General features: G+C 33.7%; 1 long non-coding RNA gene across 1 annotated transcript; it reads right to left on the reverse strand.

Moving 5' to 3' along the window:
• Positions 1-3135: 3135 nt before the first annotated feature.
• Positions 3136-6744, reverse strand: LOC102667807 (uncharacterized). The gene is made up of 5 exons (XR_005888972.1): positions 6501-6744; positions 5875-6388; positions 5735-5764; positions 4592-5558; positions 3136-3397 (listed from the first exon to the last, which is right to left on the reverse strand). It is a non-coding gene; the product is annotated as an uncharacterized lncRNA (long non-coding RNA).
• Between the last annotated feature and the right edge of the window lie 10879 nt (positions 6745-17623).

The following is a 17623-nucleotide window of genomic DNA, read 5'->3' on the forward strand; positions in this document are numbered from 1 at the left end:
TAGTATTGAGTAACAAATGTCTGATTGAGTTGAATGCAATGTTTGATCGATCTCTAGATAAAATGCTTGCTCTCCTACTCAAACCAAGGAAATGAATATCTACTAATGAGATCATTACTTTGATACGTGATAATTTGTGTAGTCATATTTTACTTTATTAAAATTAGATGATGGTTTTTTTGTTTAAGAAAAGTTAGTATTGTCGGTGTTTTTTAATTGTTAATGTTTGTTTTATGAATCAATTAAAGAGACTTTTGTTGTTACATTGTTAAGCGCATGTTGCTTAAATAGTTGATGAACACAAAAAAAAAAAAAGTAATCGAACCACAAAAGGAATATTTCAAAACAACATAAAAAAAACTGTACATATTACATCAAACTATAATAATAATAATAATAATAATAATAATAATAATAATAATAATAATAATAATATGTATAGTACAATAATTAACCTTTTTACCATCCTTCTTGTCATCATCTTTGGCAGCCCTCTTCCAGGTTCTTTGTGTCAGCTGTTAGTTCTCCTGGAACAATCGCAAAGCTTAAGGTAGATTTATTTTTTCATTATTTTGATTTTTACAAGTATTTCTCTACAATGCTTGCAATGTTTTTGAATGATATTCCCAATTTTTGTGAAGATTTCTTTAGATGGTGGGAATTGGTGGTGGAGTTTTTCCTATGATAAAGGAGCTTGATTACCTTGTCGATGGAGAATATTGTGTAGCTAAAGGAGCTGCTTCAAAGATGTTGAACTGTCTTATGTAAGTTTTTCAGCACTACTAGTTGGGCTTGGCATTTGAATTATCTTTAGAGTGTGTTTGGATGGGGGAATTTAAAATTCTGAGAAATTTTAAATTTTAAGAATTTCAAATATTTCAATTGAAATTCTTTTATTTTCAAAATTTTGTATTTGGATAAAAAAATTAAAATTATGAAGGTGAAAAAAATGAATGAAAAAAAAAGATATGATTGGTGTGCTAGTTATACGTGTTCCTCTACGCTCACATTCAATCGATGTTCCACGAGCTCATAAGGTGTTTTTTGAAGAAGACGATAAGAAGAGAATTTTAATTTCTCACCTTTTAGAAAGAAATTGAAATTCCAAATTTTTAGTTGTTTAAAATTCTGTTTTAAAATTCCAAAATTTTAAATTCTTCAAAAAAAATCCAAACATTGAATTCTAGACTACAGAAATTCAAATTCTCTGATAAATTACTTTTCTTAGTTAGAATTCTCTATCCAAACACACTCTTAAAATTTCAACAAATCTGTATTCACACAAGTATGTTGGTTTTGGTATAGCAATACAGAAATAATGACTGTCAAGTCCCAAGAACACACTTTCACACTGTTTTCAATTTAAAAAGTAACTTCGAAGCTAAAATAATTAAAAACTACCAATCAAATTTAATTTAATTTTGAAGCTATTTTGTTTTTCTTTTTATTTTAAAGTGGCTATTAAGATCCTTAAAGTGAACCAAATGCTTCCCTGGTGTGAATCACGTGCTATTTTTTAAACACTAAAAAATGGAACATAAAAAGGAAACTGTTCTGGACTTCAGCATACCATATTTGTTTATATTTATATTATATGCAAAGGCATGAGATAAATGGATACATAATGAATTTAATTATATATTTTTTTCATTTATGATTTAGGTACAAGCTGTCTTATTATCAGTTTGGGGAGCTAACAACAGAATATGGCAAACCATCTGGGACAGCTTAATAATAAAATGCCACAAAATTTAGGTGCCCTTGCATTAGTGTTATTTACAAAGGAAATATGAAGAATCTATGCCACTTGATTTGCTAGATGGATATGACGCTTTCTGTTAATATCCAATATATGTTTTCATTTTTTTGGACTTGCATAAGTTTCTGATTATTAGCATTTGATATAATTTTTTCACACAAGGATAAGATAAGTAGCCTATGTTATAGATAAATTTAGGTTATCCCATGTAATACTCAGTGTTACGGGAAGTTAGATTGAAAAAATGTGTTAATTTGGAAATATTGTGTATGTGTGTTAATATGTTCTATTTCAAATAATGTTAATCATTTATATATCTATTTAAAACGTGTATCTTGCAATGACAGGTATTGTCGTGCTAGAGGTGATGAAATTGGAAATAAGGATATAAAGCTTGATGGAATACTTTCAATATGACAACAAGCTCTTTCAAAAAATAGATGAAAAAGATAAATCTTCTACCTTCGCGAGTGCAACTTTCTTTTACTTCCAAACAAATGACCTTGAGGATGAGTCTTAGATTAGAATTTGACTCAAACTCAATACATATAAAGTGATAGATATTTTGTGTAATTATCTAGGTAACTAGTTAGTGACTACTTTTATAAATGTTTTGATACTTAATTTGGATGAGATTTTATACTTTTTGGGTTTAGTTATCTAGATACACTACTACAAAAAGATTATTTTACCTCGGTTCTAAAGCATTTTTTACGACGGTTTTAAACCGTCTTTATTGCTAATGTCGTAGAAGGTTAAAATTTTTTACGACGGTTTTTTAGAAACCGTCTTAAAAAATTACACATTTTAAAATGGTTATTTTTTCTAAGAACCGTCTTAAAATGTAAAGGTTTTTTAAGACGGTTTATCGAGAACCGTCTTAGAAAATAATTTTTTTAAAAATAAAATAAAATAAAATAATGATTCTAAGACGGTGTTTGGAAAACCGTCTTAGAAGTTAGACAATCTAAGACGGTTCTTTGAAGAACCGTCTTAGAATGTATTTCTTTTTTTAAAAAAAATAAAATAAATTAAAATTATTATTCAAAGGCGGTTTTAAGACAACCGACTTAGAATATAGACATTCTAAGACGATTCTCTAAAGAACCGTCTTAGAATGTATTTATTTTAAAAAAAAAATAAAAAAAAAATTGTTTTAGTAATATTTTTTTTGTTAAGCATGCTTCATAATAAAGAGGTAAAAGTTTTAAGAAGGTGTTCAATATTTATTGTTGTGATTGTACATCAAAAGAAGATGAGAAAAATGAAAACATTTTTTTTGTAATGAAAAATGAAAAGATTAACACCAAAAAGAAGAAGGTGTTGGAGACACCGATATTAATAGTTGCAAAGAACGGTGTGACAGAAATGGTAGAGAAAATCATTGACTCGTTTCCATTCGTTGTTCATGATATGGATGCCAAGAAAAAAAATATAGTGCTATTGGCAGTAGAGAACAGACAAACTTACTTATATATTTTCTTGCTCAAAAAGAAAAATCTAAAGAAAAGTAATATATTTGGAAAAGTGGATAACAAGGGAAACAGTGCATTGCACTTGGCAGCCAAACTTGGAGACTATAAACCTTGGCTAATTCCTGGCGAAGCTCTTCAAATGCATTGGGAAATCAAGTGGTACCTGGTAAGTTTACATATATTTGATTAGAATTTTGAAAGTTGTCAAAAATAGATAAACTGCATTAACTTGTTTTCGTTTGAAAACTAAAAGGGGATACACACTCGCGTGATATCAGAAATGGAAGCAATGCAGCTAATGGTGAAATAAAATATTGATGACTGGAGAGGAAGTTGAGATAAATTTTAAAAGTAAAAGCTACATCCATTAAAACATTTAAACATCAAGGGTGTTGTTTAAGCAATTATCTGCAAATATGGATTTTTATTTTATCTATGCATGTATACATTAGCTACAAATATAAAAGAGCATATTCAATACTACAATGATTTATGGTCTTTATATAGGCTTTCATTTAAACTCATTTAAAAAGTTTATAAAAATCTATATCAAAACAAGCTTCTCTTTGAATTTATTCTAATAAGTCTGTCAATAAAAGGTTAAATAGATTCCTATTAGACAAAAACTTGAGAAATAAATATTTTATTGAACTATTTACCCAAACAAGTCCTAAACCAACTATTAACACTGTAAAAATAATTATTATCCCTGTAAAAATAATTACATATTCAATAAAGGTATGGTTATATTAACAACACTGAATTAATGTCTTGAATTTTTCGTTTATTTTAAATATTTTAATTAAATATAAAAAATAAGTCAAAATACTTTATATTATTAGTAAAATAATAAGCCATGTGTGTTTATTATAATATAGTAATAAATAGTTTTATAAAAAACTGACTTTTTTGAAGAGTTATTCAAAATCTCTTTTAATTTTAATCATATTTTAGATTCTTTTAGTTTTAAATTGTTTGAAAAGATTTAAAAAAATCAGAGAAAACTAAAAAAGAATTTTTTTTTTATATAATGTCAACATGATTTAATTGTGTGGAAATGGCTAGACTAAAGCTAGTGGGCCTGGAGAGTGTAAAATAAATACTATAGATTAATTTGCCACGCTAGAATAACTTAATAAGCTAGTAATATTATAGATTAATTTGCCACGCTAGATTAATACTATAGATTTTAAACAATTCTCTCAGTTTGCCAGGCTATCATTTTAAACAATTCTCTCACTTAAGCTGGTAATATTATAGATTAATATAATAGCATGTTTGAAATAAATAACAAAGATATTGCTAAAAACATCAACAGTGGCATAAAAAATGAAAAATTGAAGAATTGGAAGCATACCTCATGCATGTGCCACAAGGAAGCATGCCAAAGAGCTCTATGAGCCCATCTTGCCTAAAATTCCATAGCCACCTGAAAATTAGACATACCCAATTGAATTGAAGAGGTAGAATTAAATTATATACTCGTTATGTTCTGGTACAACACGTTCTTGACTTGGCTCTATTCACTCGTATTCCTGAAACAAATTCCTTGGATTTTTCGGACCATTAGCTTCCAATACTGAAATAAATCATCAACCCACCAAAAATTCACATACAATAATCAATATAAAATAACATATGGAAAGTTTAATACAGTATAATAATAATAATAATAATAATAATAACAAAAGAATGAATAAGAAATATTAACTTCAGGTGCAGTAGCGTGTGAACCAGATTAATGCTTTCTGAGTCCTTGCCCTTCCCAATACACACCAAAAACCCCAGGTTCTTCTCTTCTATCTTCCTTTTGCCATTTGAACTATCATGTCTAAGTAATAATTTCAATATATGTAAAAACAGTCAAGAGACAAGCCCAAGCACTGCTAGAACAAGCCCAAGCACACAACACATGCTAATAAAATAAAATTGCTTATAATGACTAAATAAGGAAACATAATAAAATTATGAAACAAGTCTCAAGATTACTTCCTTAGTATGATGTCTATTTGATTACATAATATTTAGAGATATTCTAAAATATTTTAAGACACATTTAATATATTCTGAGATATTTTGTATAAATTCAAACACTTCCCTTGAAGCTAATGCTTAAAAAAATTTTAACATTGTCACAATTAAAAAAGTAAAAACAAGTTACTTACAGTGTGGAAGAGTAAACAATTGGTAGTGGAGAAATGGAGGATCTATTTATTTTATTGATAAGATCCCCGAAAATGGAAGACCAAGGAATGGAACACAAAGCCTTATTAGTTACCTCCTCCGAAAAATAAGATCCCCGAGCTTTCTTTATATTCGCAGCCCTGCTCCAGAAGAACGTAGTATTCCATGATTTAGACTTACAAAAATAGCTTCATAATTCAAATGGAATTAAGCTCAAATAAAATTCCACATCACATGGTGCTCATAGCATTTTGTAAGAATACTAAATTCATAAAACCAAATGTCTTCTACTTTGGAGTAGAAATCTGATTAGTACCTCAAAAGACATTGATGAGAAACAGAGGACCTGCAAGATTTCAATAAGCGAAATTAAATTCATTAAGAGTTCATGCTGCATGATTCCAGCAATTACATTTACACAGAACACACACACACACAAAGGAAACAGTGCCCAACCTCTTGTTTTCAATCTTGTGTAGAACAAGAAAAGTTGCACCAAGTGCTCCTCAAGACAAAAAAAACAGTGAAGCACTGAAGCAGCAGATCCTAATTTTCTGAGAACCCAATCCAGGAAGCGTTTGATTCTTTATTTTAAGGCAAAGTCTTGTTCTTGTGAGCGTCAATTTCAGCTACCGACACTTTTTTGCTTCCTCCAAATGTTGTAAATGAACACGAAACATATAGCTTCAATAACAATTATTATTAAACTCACTTGGGTGATTATTGAATGAACTTCAGCAACCATGAAGGGGTTTCAACTATCAACTTTCCACTACTATGATAATGACACTAAACTTAGCTTCTCAGGAGAGTGAAGAGAAAGCGACAGTGGAATATACCAAAAAATTGAGAGTTTGATGACTTACCGTAAGAAAGTTGAGATAGAGGAAGAATTTTTTTTACAAAAAAATCTGGGAAATGAAACCTTGTCGTGGATCTAACAAGCTCGGAATCGCATCAGAATTGAATCCTAGATTCACCAAAAAAGAACAAAACGAGAAAGAATGATCAATTAATAAACGAAAACAATAGCGGATAAAAGAGGAAAGCTTGAGAAGGGGAAAGGGTGATGGAACCCTAACCCTAGTGGAATTGGGATCGAGTTGAGGAGGAAGAGGAGAGAGAAATTGAAGCCGAAAGAAAGAGAAGGATGCGTCGTTTGTATGTGTGGTACCAACGAACTCCTTTTACTGAGAATTGAGGCAACATCGGAAATGAAGAGAAGAGAAAGAGGTAGAGAGAGGGAAGAGAAAGACTCAAAGAAGAGGCAAAGAGAGGGAAGACAAAGAGGCAGAGAAGAGCAGAGAGAGGGAAGAAGCATGACCAGTGCGCTGCCCGATGCGAGAAAGAGAAAATCACAATAACAAGAAAAAGCCTATTAACAACTGTAATGAGAGAGAAAAAGCAAAAAAAAAGTGTAAATATAAAAGGAATTACGACGATTTTTTAAATAACCGTTTTTATTATTAATAAATTTATTATAATATTATTTTGGATATTTTTTTAAAACAGTTTTTGTGGACCGTCGTAATTCACGCGTCGTAATAAATGTTTTATTTAGTAGTGATAACTAGTCGTTTGTCGTTTTCATAAATGTTTTGATACTTGGATTGGATGAGTGTTGATACGTGTTTTTGATATATATTATAAAACAAACTTGTTATGCATCATATTATTGGTGTATTATTTATACATAGTTATTAAGATAGTTACTTGCTATTGTAAATGTGTTGATACTTTGTTTGGATGTCTCCATACTTGTTTTGATATAACAAACTTCACACTATTAGGTTGATTGTATTGATAAATACAATGAATTGATATATATTTTATATATTTATTAGATAATTTTTTTCTATAAATGAATTTTTATATATATATATATATATATATATATATATATATATATATATATATATATATATATATATATATATATATATATATATATATATATATATATATATATATATATATATATATATATAAAGCTTAAAGCAGTTACTGATTTCACAACTAAAAATATTGAATATTGAATTAGCCGTTAAATCACAGTATTAAATTAATGAATACCAATCATCAGATCAGTCATTGCGGACCAGCCATGGATTGACAATTTTTCATAAAGGAAAATCTTGATATATCGGTCAATGAATCAGTCTCTAATTACTGGCCACTGAATCACTCTCTGATTAATAGTCGTCGAATCAACCACTATAGAGTGAATAAGGTTATAGTTCTCTTATCCAGATAGGGATTGATTTGCCTATCATAAAAACTGATGTTTCAATCATTATTTACATATTTTCTTGTAGTGCTTATTGTATAACCTGATGATGACTCGTGCTCTCTAGCATAGCTCTGAGGTCCAACAAGGTTTTCATAGCTCCTAATGCCATTGGGGAATCAATCTTGCAATAAAATTACAATTAGTAACTAGTTTTTTAGTGATAATTTAGGAATGAAAAATCAACAAAATCCAATTTGCATTACCTGGAAAGGGTAGTATCCACCTGGTACATAGTCTGCTAGTGGCTAACCAGGCTGTGACGTTCATGAGATGGGCGGTAAACATACAAGACCATGTGATGATTACCCCTCTTCTAGAGGAATGATAGGGGGGTGGGAAATCTTCTAAAACCAAGGAAGATAGTCAAAGGTGAACCCTAGGTGGCACAACATCCCCAGAGGAATGATATGTTGTTGTCGCTCTGCCCATGCCTAGTCACAAGCTAATAAGAAGGATAGGGAGGTAGATGGCGTGGAATCATCTGCACATGACCAAATTTCCTCAACACCCTCTTCAAATGAAAATACCTCACGCCAGTCCCGCTTCTGACGAAATTAGAGAAAAAGGTTTGTTGTGTGAAAGGCCTCACACCCATGTGCTCCTCATATGAACACCAAATGGCAACATTCATCTATAGGTCATCTAGTCTATCCCTGACCGGCAAAGCAAGCCCAAAACCTCTCAATGGCTTCCATCTAGTGGCTAGTGGACCATCAACATTGTAAGCCTTCGCCTCATTGTAGCCAACACTGGAAAATGCAAAAACACCCATGATTATAACAAAAATTAATAAAAAAATAATTACAATAATAAAAAACATTAATGAAAATTATTATAATAATAAAATTTGTTTACCATGAGTAACGTCATTTAACCTCCATACTGCTTGTTGTTATAGTGGCTCGCATACGAGCGATGGTCATAGAGGTACACTATTGTAGCTACTCCCCATGCGTACTTGTGGAAAACAGTTAGGTTGCTGAGGTATAAAAGGTAGGCGACATGGACATAAGTCGAGGAGCTTTTATTGAAAAATATCATACTAGCAATCAAGTGCAAGATATAGGTCATGGTAGCCAAACATAGGAGCTTGAGTCAACATATTTCTCATATAGATCTACTGTATCATTCCATTTTTTTGTCTATAAATTAAAATAACTTTTATTTAAAAATAAATAGAGTTTCAGAAAAATATTGAGATTTTTATAAATAAATAAATTAGGAAAAATAACTTTATTAAAATAATGATTTGATGGAAAATAAAAATAATATTTTATTTATTCATTTGATAGGAAATAAAATAGAGTATTTGTTTATAAAATAATAAACAAAAAATAGAATAAATAAAAAGAGTAAATAATAGGTTATGAGTACCCTAACTATAAATAGAGACATCTTATGTCAGTTTTCAGATTGATGATACTTCTTACGCCTCCTCTTTCTCTCAATTTCGTTTTCCCTTCTCCTCCTCCCAAAACCCTCTCTTTTTCCCGCATACCATCAAATCTGTCTCAAAAAAATGACGATCTCGAACTCATTTACCGTTGGATCATCGTGAAATTTTAACACCAGGTTAGGAACTCATTTCCAAACATTATCACCGTTGATAATTATGAAAAAATTTCAAAGCTTAGAGAAATACCCTTTTCATCATAGCTTTTTCTTTTCCCATAGAAACCCAAAACTATCTCAGTAAAACTACAATCCTAGTTTCTTTAACCGTTGGATTATTGTGAAATTTTGATATGTGGTTCAAGATTAATTTCTTCACATTTTCACCGTTGGGATATGTAAAATAATGTCTATGGAGGGAGATATGCATCACACGTAGACAGTGGAATGGAGGCTTCAATCTCTTATCCTTCTCTCTAACGCTTAGAAACCCTATCAGAGCAATCAGAGGAAAAGTTTGAGGAATCTCAAGAAACCACTAGAGATGCCGCTATCACTGTCACAATACACACGTGAGCCCGCTTAGAGGTAAGGGATGAGTTTATCGCAATTAGGGTTAGAATGAACATGTGTAGGAATCCTTAGTGATGAGAATCTTGAAACTGGCCAAATACAGGCTAAAGGCCCAAGTGGGAAGGAAGAAGGCCCAAGTGGAGAAGGATGAAGGCCCAAAGGCAAAGACACTATCAAGACTATTAATTGTTGCTGAAGGCCCTGATTAATTTGAAAGCCCATACCAAATTTTTTCACATACTCAACTTTGGCCTGTGCATCCTTATGTTGAGTCTCTTGGGGCTTGTTGTGTTAAGTTGGCCTGTTAGGCAATGAAGCTTCTGGAAGGAGATCAACTTGATGTTCTATGCTTCTTGAAGGTGGCAGTCCATGAGGAATCTCCATGGGAAAGACATCTTTAAATTCCTGCAATAAGGGTTGAACACTAGGAGAAACATAAATAGTTAACTGATTAGAATTATCACTTTCTCCCTCTTGTGTATCACTCCATCTCTCAAGTGTATCACCCTTCCTTTTTCTATTCCTCTGTGGTGCCTCACTATTGTCTCTCTCTTGTTCTCTCTTTTCTCTCCTTCTGATTTGGTCATCACACACTTCTCTAAGGGTTAGAGGTTTAAGAATAATTTTATGGTCATGGTGCTGGAAAGAAATCTTGTCGGTGAAGCCATCATACACTGCTTTGGTGTCCTCTTCAATGTTGGCCCTCACTAGTGCCATCTCCATCTCCTTGCAGTTCTCTTCAACAATCAAACTTCCCTGGGATAACCTCTGGAGTTTCTGTCGCATGGTTCTACTGTAGCTAGTTGGAACATACCTCTTTCGCATAACCCTTCTCATCTCAATCCATGTATCTATCTCCCGCCCTTCTTCTCTCTTCATCTCTCTTTGATTTTTCTTCCACCAAACAAGGGCATAGTCTGAGAATGTAGCTGCTGCTAACTTCACCTTTTGTTCTTCAGGATAATCATTGTATGAGAATGCATGCTGAATCTTCATCTCCTAGTCAACGTAGGCGTCTGGGTCACTCCTGCCTTTAAAAGAGGATACATTGAGTTTTACTCCCTCAATTCTGTCTTGCCCCTCTATTCGGTTTGATCCATCATTGACCTTTTTGTTGCCACCATAAGGTCTCCCAACATTTGAATTCATTTGGTGCTCTAGTCGTTCTATTCGCCTGTAGAGCACTTCATGATTACGGTTCAACAAACGTTGCATTTGTGTAGTCATTGCGTCCAGTAACAAGCGCTGAAATTCGTCCAATTGATGATATACACCACCATTGTCACCAGCTCCTGCCATGATTAAGGAACAAAGAATTTTGCAATAATTTAAAAAAAGAAGATTCAGGACCTCACCACACTCTACTCACATGTTTCTCTCTTTGATGGTAGTTCACTCATGTTTGATGCTCTCAGTATAGGTTTTTGTGTGATGTTTTCACTCTTGCCTTACCACTCATGTTCCCTGATGCAAGCTCCATTGGAGCTTGTAGGCCTAGGATCTTCTTCATCAATGAATTCCTTTGCTTCTTGGAAGATGAATGACAGCGGAATGGAGAAAGGAAGAGAGAGAGGAGACGCCACTTCAATGAGAAGATGAGTCTAGAAGAAGCTCACCATCATAGGAGGCCATGGATAAGAGCTTGGAGGAAGAAGGAGATGAATGAAGGGAGAGGGAGAGAAGAGCACAAAATTTTGTGCTCTAAATGAGCTTTGAAATCTGAAGTTTAATATTCAAATGATCAAAGTTGAAAAAAATACACACACATGACCTCTATTTATAGCCTAAGTGTCACACAAAATTGGAGGGAAATTCAAATTTCACTTGAATTTGAAATTGAATTTGTGGAGCCAAACTTTGGAGCCAAAATTTCACTAATTATGATTAGTGAATTTTAGTTATGGTTCAGCCCACTAATCCAAGATCAATTCCAAGATTCTCCACTAAGTGTGCTTAGGTGTCATGAGGCATGAAAAGCATGAAGGACATGCACAAAGTGTGACAATATGATGTGGCAATGGGGTGTAGTAAGCAAATGTTCACCTCCCCCTCTAAAATTTAATTGGATTGGGCTTCTACCAATTCAATTAAATTTATTTCCAACCACACACATCAAATATCCACTTAGTGCATGTGAAATTACAAAACTACCCCTAATACAAAAACTAGTCTAGGTGCCCAAAAATACAAGGGCTGAAAAATCCTATATTTCTAGGGTACCCTACCTACAATATGGAGCCCTATATACAAGGACCAAATATAATGACATCCTAGTCTAATATGTAAAAAGATAATTGGACCCAACCTTGGCCCATGGGCTCAGAAATCTACCCTAAGGTTCATGAGAACCCTAGGGCCTTCTTCAGCAGCTCTAGCCCAATCTTCTTGGAGCCTCTTGCTCATGGTTCTAGTGATTGGTCCCTTCCTAGGGAGGATTACATCATTCCCTCTTAAGTTCCTGGATGGACCAAATTAAACACACAAGGTAATATAAAATAAAAGGAAAGACAATATAATTATCACAGACTGAGTAACAGATTTGATTTGGGATAACAACTTGGACTTGATTTGGATAGCAGATTGGATTTGATTTGGATAAAAGATTTGATTTGATTTGGATAATATATTAGATTTGATTTGGATAACAGATTAGATTGGATTTGGATAACAGATTAGATTGGATTTGGATAACAGATTAGATTGGATTTGGATAACAGATTAGATTGGATTTGGATAACAAATTAGATTTAATTTGGATAACAGATATGATAACAAATAAGATAACAGATAGGATAACAGATAAGATAATAGATATGACCAGTAAACTTCAAATGCTCATAACTTTTGCTACGGTTGTCCGTTTGAGGCCCACTATATATCAAAATGCTCAGAATTCAGAGGAGAATCTAGATAAGGGGATTTGGTCCACGATTTTCTTGCAAAAAGAAACACCTCTAACTGCCTCAATTTCGCGTTCAAAGATCAAACACCCACTTTCTTTCTTTTTTTTCAAAATTTCTGCAACTTTTTTTTAAAAAAACTTGAAACAGAAATCAAATAGATTTTTTTTTTGACACAGAGTCTGAAAGAAACAAGAAACAAGAACAAGAACAAAAGCGTGACAAGAACAAGAACAAGAATGAAACAAAGACACAAACAAGAACGCAACAAGACGCAAACAAGAAAACAAATAACAGAACAAGGACAAAACACGAACCTGGACAAATTACAAAGAAAAAAAAAATAGGATAGGATAGAACCTGTATCAAGAGCCGAAGGTCTGATACCAGATGATGTGATCCTGACTAGGAGCGGATTGCTTGATACAGGCTACAGAGGTTTGGATGACGCCATTTTCGATGAAGGAAGATAAGTCAAGGTAGACGCCACTTTCGATAAAGGAAGATAAGTCCAGGTAGACGCCACAAGGATTACCTTGATAAGTCTGATATTGGTTCAACAAGGAACCCAGAGAGAAGCTCTCACCAAATTTTATGAAAAATGCCAAAAGTTCTTTTATTGAAAACAAAAACCAATACTTATAGTGTATATGAACAAAAAGATAAAAATAGACATGGACCTTCTAAACAGTTTGGGCCAAAATTACAATAAATAAAAATTATTAATAAAAATAAAACATATTTGGTATGGGCCTTCAAATTAATCTGGGCCTTCAGCAACAATTAATAGTCTTGATAGTGTCTCTGCCTCTGGGCCTTCATCCTTCTCCACTTGGGCCTTCATCCTTCTCCACTTGGGGGCTTTGTCCTTCTCCACTTGGGCCTTTAACCTGTATTTGGTCAGTTTCAAGATTCTCATCACTTAGAGGATAAAATGAGGTTTATTTTGGGATGTTTATTGAATTATAATTTTTCCTTTATGATTACAAATACAATTTGATGTCCTGATGTGAATTGGTTGATAAAATTGAGTGTTCTTGTTGTTTTTCATTTTGTTATACCTATGATTTTGATTAATTGATTTTGATATAACTGTGTGAAATTATTTGAGGGGTTTTATTCCCCATGTTGTGAGGAACCTTTTGTATAAATTGTTATGTTGAGATTATGAAATTGTGATTCAAATTGTGAGTATGTGATAAATTGAACCTGTGATGAAAGGTGAAATACATGTGTATTAAGATGTGTGTATTGAGTTGTGAGCTATGAACTGTACAATCACACAATTATAAGACCCTTTAAGGGCAAAGAATATTGTGATAGGATCCACTATGGGAATCCGACGAGTTTAATCACAAGCGCGACGAGTTAAGATGATTTTGAAAACAATTGAGTAGTTGTGTGTATTGCATTAGTTCATAGGTAAAGTGTATATGATTCATGAGGTGTGATAACATGCTACTTTGAGATTATACCATTGTGATTGAGACAAAATATATGTGATAAATTGAGTATGTATTGACTCGTAATATATATGTGCATTGAGATGTTTTGTGCATTGAGTTGTGAACTATCAATTGTATAATCACGTGACTATAAGACCTTTTAAGGGCGACGAGTTAATGCTAAGTCCTTTTAAGGGCGATGAGTTAATGCTAAGACCCTTTAAGGGCAACGAGTTAATGCACGACGAGTATTGTGATGGGAACCACTGTGGGGACCCGACGAGTTTAATCACTAGCGCAAAGAGATAAAACTATTTTGAGAACAATTGAGGAGTTGTGCGTTTTGTACAGTTCATAGATAGAGTCTGTGTGCTAAAATATTTTTTGGGTTGGACCTGAATTAGGAGGGAAAGACCCTGGCAGACTCTTTAGAGTGTAGGTCTTGGGGGTAAATACACCCGCTTTGAGTACTCCTTTAAGCCTGAGCCGATCCCACATGGTTGGAGCATTCTCTAATTACCTAGTGTGTGGTTTGTCTTGTTATGTACTCCTAGGCGCCAGACGAGGTTTTTTACTAACATGGTACCACATTGCATATAGGATTGAGTCTTAGTATATTTGTTGCATAACGCTTATGTATTGATTGATATTGATTGATTGGTTGAGTGATATCATGTTTGACCCTTGAGTACGTGAATGATGTGAAAATAAATGAGGCGTATTGTGTTGAGGTGTGGTGTTACGCGACAGGTGGTGAAATGACATGAATTGTGTTTAAGTAAGTTATATTTCACTTATATGATATGTATATCTATGTTGCCTCGTTTCTCTCTATTAGTTAAGAATGTGATAACTCACTCCCCGTGTGTTATTTGTGTTTGGATCCTGTGATGATCTCGAATTTTGTGTTCATGGGAGCAGATGGTTAGGTGGATGACTACGGAGAACCTCGTGTCAAAGGACACGGGAACACAATGCTCTATAGGATGTGACATTGGGGTATAGATTTTATATTAATTGTATGAAGTATTGGACGACGTTGTTTTAAGCCGAGACGATTTTATTATTTATTTGGACAATTTTTATTATGATGTTAGAAAAAGTGAATGTGAACCGTTTACCCTTTTGAAAGACTTTTATTTAGATGTGTTTTAAAAACTTTTAATAAATTTTTATTTCTTATTCATTTTATTATTAGTACATATATGTGTGGGGTGGAGGGTGTCACGTCTACCAGCCATGTCAATTTCACCCTGACACCTGCGTTTGTTGCTGATGCAACCTCTGTCTCTATCAGAATGCCAAGATGAGTCATCAGTAGGGCCTTTGTTCTGTCTCTATTAAAGAGAGAGGGGACATTATCAATGGCCCTGCCTGTCATAGGCAACTGCAACAAACAATACACATTATCCAAAGTGAGGGTCATCTCTCCTGCAGGCACATGGAAGGAAGACGTCTCTTGGTGCTACCTCTCCAAAAAGGCATGCACCAAACCCTTGTTTTCAATAGGATACCACACCGTAACGAGAAATGATAACCTTGACCGGTTCACATAAGCCTTAACTTGTGGATAAGTAGGGTACGATAACACCTAGGCACCATGGTTGATAAGCTTTAACTTTAGCCACTCTTGACAAATCCAAACATGACCAACACAATGGTCCTTATAAGAACTAATAAGGGACAAATCAACAGAACCTCCTATAAATGGGGGTCCAATGATCCTATTAGCAGCTGACCCTAGCTCTGGCTCTACCCCTAGCTCTGGCATTAGCAGTTGTTGTTGCTATCGTCGCTCATTATCACTACGCATGCTGACTCAGTCACTCTACAACATCTCTCGTCCGCACCTTCCCTTTTCATGTGAGTGGCCTTCATAGAGGGGGGAGTTGCATCCAACAATGTACGATGTCTTCGTGCAAGCTGTCACAAGTCTAAAATAAAATGAAAAAACAAGTTAGTAATGCATCATAATAAACATTTATTTAACTAAGAAAAAAATTTAAGAAAAAAAATGACATTAGCCTAAAAAAATAAGAAACATGAATAAACATTTTTTAATTACATAACAAAATCATGATTTTATTGTGTTGCAATTTCATTGTGTGTCCGGAAAAAAAATTGTGGTGTTCAAAATTGGAAAAAAAATAGTAATGGAATCACAATTTCGTTGAATACATAATGGTGGAAAAGAATTACTAGGTCTGGGGCATAGAACACAAGGGAAGGAGAATGGGTTAGGAAGGAGAAGGGAAAGGTTGGGAAAGGTTGTGAAGGGTTGAGAAGGGGGATTGTGGGTGCATAAGGGGGAAAGAAGAAGAAGGAAAGGGGAGGGGTTTGAGCGCAGTGGGGGAGAAAGGAGAAGATGGGTGAAGAAGGTGGAGGGCATAAAGATAAGATGGAGGGGTAGAGAATTTCAAATGGGGGGCAAAAGGATATTTTCCCTAACGATAGGGGCCAAAAGAAATTTAAGTGAGACTAATAGCAACACCGTTCCTTAAAACTTTTTGTTGCACTCAATTGGGTCCAAAATAATCATAAGCTCATGTGTCAATTTACCTATGGCTTATTTTTTTTCATTTCTTTTAACATTTCTTCTTGTTCATAGACAATCCATCTTTCATAACTAGGCTGATTTGATTGATAATTATTCTTTGGCTTAATATCACTTATGGTCCATTTCATTAAATTTAAAAATTTTCATTTTAATCTTTTATATTCTCAAAAGCTTCATTTTAATATATTATTTTCGATTTTCCATTTAAAACATTTAACTCTTAATATTTTAAATTTTAAAATAATTAGTTTAATATAATAATGACTAAAAGTCATCCCTATATTTATGTTATTTTAAAAATTATGAAACAATCTAATCTCTAACCTTTCTCTATCCCCAAACACCAACAAATCCTCTCACAACATCGTCGTCAGTTTGCACCACCACGACCACCTTACAATCAAATCCCTCTGTGCCCATTGTTGCCAACGTGCACCAACACGCAATACTGATGGTGCGACTTTTCTCCCACAAGAGAAACACGAACTCAAAGGTTGTGGAGTCCACCTCAGTGTTGTCATTTTTGCAGATCAAAACATCATCGGTGCAGATGTCGTTGGGGCGTGAGAGGAGGCAGTTGTTGTGATCGTATGGTGGTGTCGGGCCAAGATTCCTCCTTATGATGAAATTCTATGTCTAGACTTATCTTTTCTAGATTTGAAATTGTTGCTGATGGAACAAGCACGCAATTTTTTTAAAAAAGGAAATCATTTTTGTTTGTGGTGTGACAATTTTTTTGAAGTTGTCAAATGTTGGTTACCAAATAAAAGTGTTAAGAAAATAAATTTTGCATGTTAATGTCGTTTATGTAGAGGTTGTTGTAAAGTGTGGCTTTTGTTAGGACCCTTTTCATCCAGAAGGAAAATTGTGTTTGATGCAAGGAAGGGAGGTTGCAAAAGCATTGGATTTTGGTGTGGTAACCTTTGTGAAGGTGTTGGACAATGGTTTTGGACTCTTGGTTGTTGGAGTACTGCATGGTGATGGCATCAATGTGGTGACGATTAGGCAAATAGATGTCAACGGTGGCAAGCAACATGACAATTTGGAG

Source organism: Glycine max, chromosome 16 (assembly GCF_000004515.6).
Source record: "Glycine max cultivar Williams 82 chromosome 16, Glycine_max_v4.0, whole genome shotgun sequence".
Taxonomy (NCBI): domain Eukaryota; kingdom Viridiplantae; phylum Streptophyta; class Magnoliopsida; order Fabales; family Fabaceae; genus Glycine; species Glycine max.